The sequence below is a fragment of the Ostrea edulis genome, chromosome 1 (genome assembly GCF_947568905.1).
Source record: "Ostrea edulis chromosome 1, xbOstEdul1.1, whole genome shotgun sequence".
Classification (NCBI taxonomy): Eukaryota; Metazoa; Mollusca; class Bivalvia; order Ostreida; family Ostreidae; genus Ostrea; species Ostrea edulis.
In genome coordinates this window covers 52,799,637-52,806,905 of record NC_079164.1, presented here as the reverse complement: position 1 = coordinate 52,806,905, position 7,269 = coordinate 52,799,637, and the positions used below count along the sequence as shown (strand labels likewise).

At 34.1% G+C, this 7,269-nt stretch overlaps 1 long non-coding RNA gene across 1 annotated transcript in view; it reads left to right on the top strand.

The window, feature by feature from the left end:
- The window catches only part of LOC130051637 (uncharacterized), a 10,510-nt gene extending 5,244 nt beyond the window's left edge, over positions 1-5,266 (top strand). The window contains exon 2 of the long non-coding RNA XR_008799905.1: positions 5,168-5,266. This is a non-coding gene — a long non-coding RNA (uncharacterized LOC130051637). The remainder of the gene's footprint in view (positions 1-5,167) is intronic.
- Positions 5,267-7,269: the final 2,003 nt, after the last annotated feature.

Genomic DNA, 7,269 nt, shown 5'->3' with positions numbered 1-7,269 from the left:
ATATTTTGTAAATTAGATATACTTTGGTGTTTGATCTTAGGACCTTGACCTGAAAGTTTTACTTAGTTTTGATAAAAATCATACCTATTTGATGTCTCCTGAACCATTTATAAGATAGAACTTTCATATTCTCGTTTGTTTGGAAACTGAGTTTCTTCCGGGTACTATGGTTTCCTCCCAAACTAATGACCGTTCACGCTGATCCGATGAGAAGCATTAATAAAAGCTGAAGAACTTGTTTGTTAATCATCGTAAGGTAAAGTTTAAAAAAAAAGAAAAGAAAGTCTCTTCTGCATGTAGATTTCTTGTGGCAAGGTCCTCATATCATACCATGATCTTGTGACCTTGGTCTTATCCAGAACAGCAAGATCATGTTAGTCACACTGGTGTTGAGGCATCTCTGTGTTATTTTTCATGCAGTTATGTTGTGATCCTTTGGGGCTAGGTTGATGCCACAACCTGGGTTTTTTCATGGGAATAAAGATTGATAAAAATATTCTAAAAATCACAACAGCTGAGGGCCAAGGTGACTGGGCCTCTTGTTTTAAATGGTATCCAGATGATAATTTTGATTTTCTCCAAGCTAATTATGTGCAATGTGATGTTGTGATGTGATGAATCTCTATAATTTTAGAAAGACTTCTGATTTTGAGATCAAAAGGTGAAAGGTCAAGGTTATAATTTGTATAAGGTGGTATTAAATACATTATGTAGTTTTATTATACTGTAAAACTAGCACCCCCCTGACTAAAGCAAATACCAATCAGTCCGCCAGACTTTTAACCAGTTACAGGCTGACAGGCATATGTTAATTTCAAACCCTGCTTTCAAAACTTTAAACCTTGGCCTTAACTTTTGAGCGCTCAGTTCTAAGGCTTTCATATTTCACATTTGCGTTTCTAAATGTCTTGTGACATGACCTTCAATTTTGTACCAGAATTACTTTGCTTTCATATGGGGGCATCGGTGTTTCACAAACACATCTTGTTTTATCATTATTAATTTCATTTACAAAACAATATAATTTTCACATATACACACACACACACACACTCACATTTCAAGTTTGTTGAAACCATGATCCTTGGGGCTAAGACAAGGTCACAACAGGTATTCAAAGTTTTACATAGGAATACATAAATTTAAGAACAAGTAGTCAATATACTGAGGGAATGTTTTGGATCAAACGTTCTAGAAAATGTTTCAGTCTCCTGTGCTCTACTCCTGTGCAAGTCTTTGGTATAATTTGCTATGGTAATCAAGTATTGATAATTCACTGTTAAAAATTGTCTCTCTTTGTAATCCATCTGCTAGGAAGAATAGCCAGGAGGAAACAGCTGATTCATACTTCCACTCCAATGCAAATGGCAGAAACAGAGTTATATCACGTAAATTAGGTATTTCTTACTGAATTTGCTCCTTTGATTGCCCAAGCTAACAATGCGTATTAGAACTAGAATTGTTGATGACTTTTGCAACCTTCAAGGGATTCCTTTGTGAAAGGCACTCTGATTTTCTGTACATCTCTAAGTCCCTGTGAATAGGAAATGCCAATACACAGGATTTATGAACTCAGTTTCTGGTAATGGAAATTTTGTCTTTGCTTAGCAGATTTATATTCTTATTAGGTCCTCAATGTGTCTTGTTTTGAGAGGAATAGGTTGTTTTCTTCAGGAAGTGCCAAGCAATTCCATGTTAATGGATAAGTTTGTGATGTACTTATGTAGATGTTGGGTAGGTTTCTGACCTCTTCAGCAAACATATCATTGGAAACTGGCCAATGTAGGAAATGAAGATAAAAAACATTGGATAAAAATATATTTCAAACAATTTCTGAAAGAAAAAAGTAACTTAAGTTAAGTATTGACGTAGTTAAATGCAAGGTATTGTGAAAATAATAAAAAATGATTCAGGAAAGAAAACTCATAAAACATATCGACAAGCAATTGACTAGTAATGCAGTGGTTCCAGGCTCAATTCCTGGTCTAGCCATTAATTGTCTCCTTTCCTATTTACATTTGGTGCTGGTGATCACCCCTGGACTTGCAGGTGAAAGTATTTCCAGAGGCAAAAGAATCTGGGTTTTTGTGTGTCATTGAGGATGAAGACAATGTAGTAGTTAGGAGTATATTTTAATTTAGGACTGTGGATATTGGCCTGGGTAGCTCAGTGGTTAGAGCACCTGACTAGTAATACACGAGTCCTTTCCTGTATGGATATTACAATATTTCTTCATCATTCCTGCATCAAGCAAGAGAATACACCAGGTAAAGCGGTATCAATGAATGAATTCTTTTTGTGAGCCAGGAATAACATAAATATCTAGTTTGTTTGTTTTATGGGGGAGATAATATTCACAAGTTTCAAGATAATAGCTCTTTTGTGTAGTGCTTCTCTGAATGGCTAAGTGGGACAGTGCACTTAATGAGGAAGATGAAAAAAAATGTGGAAAGTGGTTTCTGTGTAACGAAATACAAAATACTTAAATTAAAGAAAAAATTTACTAAAATGAAAATGTAAAAACAATGTCGTATTTGCAAGTAATATCTTAGATATGGTACTTACGACCAGCAAAATAACATGGCTTAAGAATTTCATGTTTTTATTTATACCCTGAATATACTTATTTACTTGGTTCAAAGAACTACGCACGCTAACTCAGGATTCCCGCCTACATTTTCAACTCATATATTTTTTAAAAGCTTTGCAATTTTGCTAATGATATTTCTTTAAAATGCAAAGTCGAATCCATTAGTAATTGATTGTTAACTTTAATACCAGTTTTAATTAAATGATTGCTTTTAATTTCAACTCCTTTTGATCAGGGGTAGAAAATTATGTTCCTTGAAACGGGCCTTAAAACGTCATATATTTTAAAAATGCTTATTGAAATCAATAGTTTGTGAAAAGTGCTATATGGGCATGCAGTTTAGTGTATCTGTGTGTCATGTGATGTACATAGTCATATACATAGAAATGCACATTTTAGTAGTTCACTCTGCAACTCAGATCTTAGAATCGGGTGGTAATATGGAAACCAGTAAATCAGATATTTATGTAAGATTATATGATGCATACAGTCGTGATTTTGTTTTGGTGCTATGATTAGATTTTACATCTAAAAATAAACATTCTAATGAGCAGCATTCCAGATTGTGTTTCTGTTGTTTTCCCATACCAATATTTTACGGTATAATTAATTGATATTTGGACGAACATTGTGAGGGAGAATATCAACCAATTTGTTTTGACGGTCTTACTGTGTACGAGAGTTCAATTGGACACATCTCGAAACTTTTGTATTGTGTTATGTAAACTAAAACAGTTATTCTTTGACCAAGTATGGTGAGGTCATATTGGAAAGTTCATTGACAGCTAGTCTAATAGTGCAAGGGATTTGAAAATGCTTAAAAAGAAAACAATGAGTTAAGAATTGATGTTATTATAAATGAAAATGTCTGCAATAGAAAATATCCACAATTCCTTTTCCTTTTGATATCATGCATAGGCAGGGCTAATAGAATCCTTCATTAGTACGAGTGTGGGATAGGGAAATTCCACCGAGGGGACAAGATTCGCAGTCTAGGACGAGGCTTTGTGTAAATAACGAAGGATTATTTTTCTCACATTTTACCTACAGTTTAGTGCATGAATTTAGGAGCTTTAAGAAAATTCTAAATTATCAAAATCCTCATTTGACTTCGATGTAAAAACTAATTAGATAGGCAGAAAGAGCATACCCGATAATCGTTTACGCTGTAAGTGTAAACTAAAAAACCTAAGGTTGTCCACCAGAAAGCTATATACACTAAAACTTTAAAGATAACAATGCAAAATATTTTTACTTCACCATGTAACGTAAATCTTCACCGTGTAACGTAAATCATAGAAAATATATGACGTCACAATCAAATGACGTCGCAGCAGTGTGAGACAGAAAAATCTCACATGGCTGTCTCACATGGGTAAAGTCGATCTCACACTGGTGATAATGTGAGAAAATAATGTGTTCTTAGTCTCCTATGTATGTACATTGTAAATAAAAGAAGATAATTTTTAATGATACAATTGTCACTATATGTGCATTTATTTTCATGACAAATGCAATTTATAGATACATAATATATGTACGCATACAATAATTAGCTTTTTTGTGGGTTTTTTAGCAAATACTGTAAGCTGGCAAATTGATAATTTTAATTTCAATTGTATTCTTTAGAAAGTAGGGTTTGATTATTTTTCCTTTTTAAACTGAGTTGCGAAAGGAGATGGTCGATCTGGGATCAATTATCTCTAAATGAATACTTGCCAGTTTCCGCTATATTGAAGTCTAGTAAATTACAGTCTCTTGGCCAAACATCATCAGCAAGCTTGATATTTTTCTAAGCTAAAAACCTGAATTTAATGGTCTTTTGAGTCATAATTATGGTTGGTTCCTTGTCTTTTTCTGTGATTCCAATCTATCTTCCAATCTTTGTTGACACACCATGTATTTGATGGATTAAGTAACAAAGTCAATGAATTGATATTTCACTGAGAGAAATCAAAATACTTAAGAAAGAACTTTTCGAAAAAAAAATATAAATCATTCCTTAGCACAGCTTCATGGTAGGATAAAGTCATGTATTGATTTTATTTATGAAACTTCTTTTGTGTCAATACTTTGTTCAGAAATATCCTTAGGTGAGTGCTTTCACAGCAGTTGATGTGCTGTCAATTTCAATTAGGTGGTCTGTTAGTATGTAATGCAGTAATGTAAAGACCACATTTTGACTGGGACCCTGTTTGTGTGTACAAAGTTGAGATGTCATAAACATCTCAATTGTGGTATATGTAACATATAGGGAGGCATTTCTGTTGGTTAAATATCCTGTGGGAGAACACTGATCAATGACCATTTCTCTGTTTATCAATGACCATTTCTCAGTTTATCAATGACCATTCCTCTGTTTATCAATGACCATTTCTCTGTTTATCAATGACCATTTCTCTGTTTATCAATGACCATTTCTCAGTTTATTAATGACCATTTCTCACTTTCTCAGCCTTACAAGACAGCACTGATACTTAAAGAGGTACTTATAATTATTATAGGATTGGGTCAGTTTGTTTTCAGAATGAAAGAAACCAACATCATATTAAACAAACTTGCTACTTTGTGTTTTAGGCAAATGATGTAAGAGTAATTCGAGTTCTGTGAGGGATCCGAGTTCTTCCGCCTGCTATGCAATACAGACTATGCAAGATATCCTAAACAGTATTGAAATTTCTAGTTCTTCCTTTGACAAGTGCGAGTGATTAATAGGTAAGTGAATGTATTTTAATTCAGATCCTGTTAACAATCGGATTCACTATACACACAGATACTGGGATTTGTTAAAACTTTTTTGCTGTTTCTAGAAATGTTCAGAAAACAGCAGAGTGACCATTGACTGAACCCAAGTAAAATATAGTGTAGTAATTAGGGCTATACGGACCGTGGATATTGGCTTGGGTAGCTCAGTGGTTAGAGCACCTGACTAGTAATGCAGGGTTCCTGGGTTCGATTCCCGGGCCAGCCAAAGATTTTCTCTCTCCTATATATACTACATTTGGTGCTGTTGACCACCCCTGCACAGCAGGTTGTCCTGTCAGGGGATAAAAGAACTTGGGTTGTATTTGTCTTCGGTGAAAAGAAATTAAGGAGGGAGGAATGTAGTAGTTAGTGCTTTTCGGACCATGAATATCGGCCTGGGTAGCTCAGTGGTTAGAGCATCTGACTAGTAATGCAGGGGTCCTGGATTCGATTTCCAGTCCAGCCAAAGATTTCCTCTCCTCTATATATACTACAATAGTATATAATCAAATTATATTAAGGAATGTCTTCTTGTTAGGTCTCCCCTTCCCAGAAGGGGGACATATTGTTTTAGTGTGAACTCCTCTGCTTCTTATAAAAAGTTTGTCTGGGCTTCACTTTTTTGTCTTTTGACATACTGGCCTTTGATATTTGGTATGTTGGTATACCATAATAAGATGGTGTGTTGCATACAATTTTTTCATTATCTTTGACCTTGACCTTTTATGTAAAGGTCAAATAATAGAATTTTTGAGCATTTTTTTTATGTTGACCATGAATTTTTTTTTGTCTTTTGACATAGGCCTTTGATATTTGGTATGTGCCATTGTGGGTATACCATGATAAGACTTCTGTTGCATTCCATTTTTTATTATTTTTGACCATGACCTTTTATGTAAAGGTTAAATGATAGAATTTTGGGAGCACTTTTATTGTCCAGATTATAACTTTTTTGTCTTTTGACATAGGCCTTTGATATTTGGTATGTTGGTAAGTTTGATTTATTGTTTTGAACATGATTTTTAATCAAATCAAAAGGATTGGGAACAAATTCTAACAACTTACTGGTCTCCTAAAGTTTAATTTACTATCATATGTTCACAACACTGTTCCTTGGTTGAAGTACATATACATATAGACACTCAAATTTTCAAATTTAAAGATGATCAGTCCTAAAAAAAAAAAGGGGGGGGGGACCTATGGAAAATGGTAGGTGTACGTGACATCAGTTTTAGTGTGTTAAAACATTTCTTCCTATTTTAAAAATTGTCCTTATCATATCTTTCTTAATGCATTTGTATTTTGCATAGTATTCTGATATTTTGCATGATTATGCTTTAGAATATGTAGATCACCATTGTGACCTTCATATGACATTGTATATTAATGACCTCAAGGTAAAATTGCTTGAAAATTGAAAATGCGAGTGAAAAATCACAAGTGATTGTAATATTTTGCAAGCGAAAAAAAATATCTTTTTACCGGATTGCCTTGGTTTATTGGCTGTACTCTGAAGTTTACAATAATTTTGCCTTGTGCATAGAAACTCTTTACAGCATAATTATAAAAATATCGAAAAAGTAAATGTGGATCGAATAAATAACTAAGGTCTAGGTCATCTCAATCAGTACTTCAAGCATACTTCAGGTGTCTCAGAGACGTCTGATTTAAATAGCAAGCATGCTGATCTCGTCCGTGTTTACTCAACACATACAAGTGTTAGTGTCACCGCTTCAGGCCGCGTCCCTGTAGTCTATAGTCAAACACTTCCAGTTTGCGTGGGTTTTTTTTTTACTAGAATTATTTAGATGAAATTTCCAAAAGTTTTAAATATTTATAGTTTGTATTGATACTAACAGTCTTCAAGATTTCAAATTACGTGATGTTGTAAATAGGTTGGTAGATCTCTGGACAGCGAGTACGCCGCACAAGTG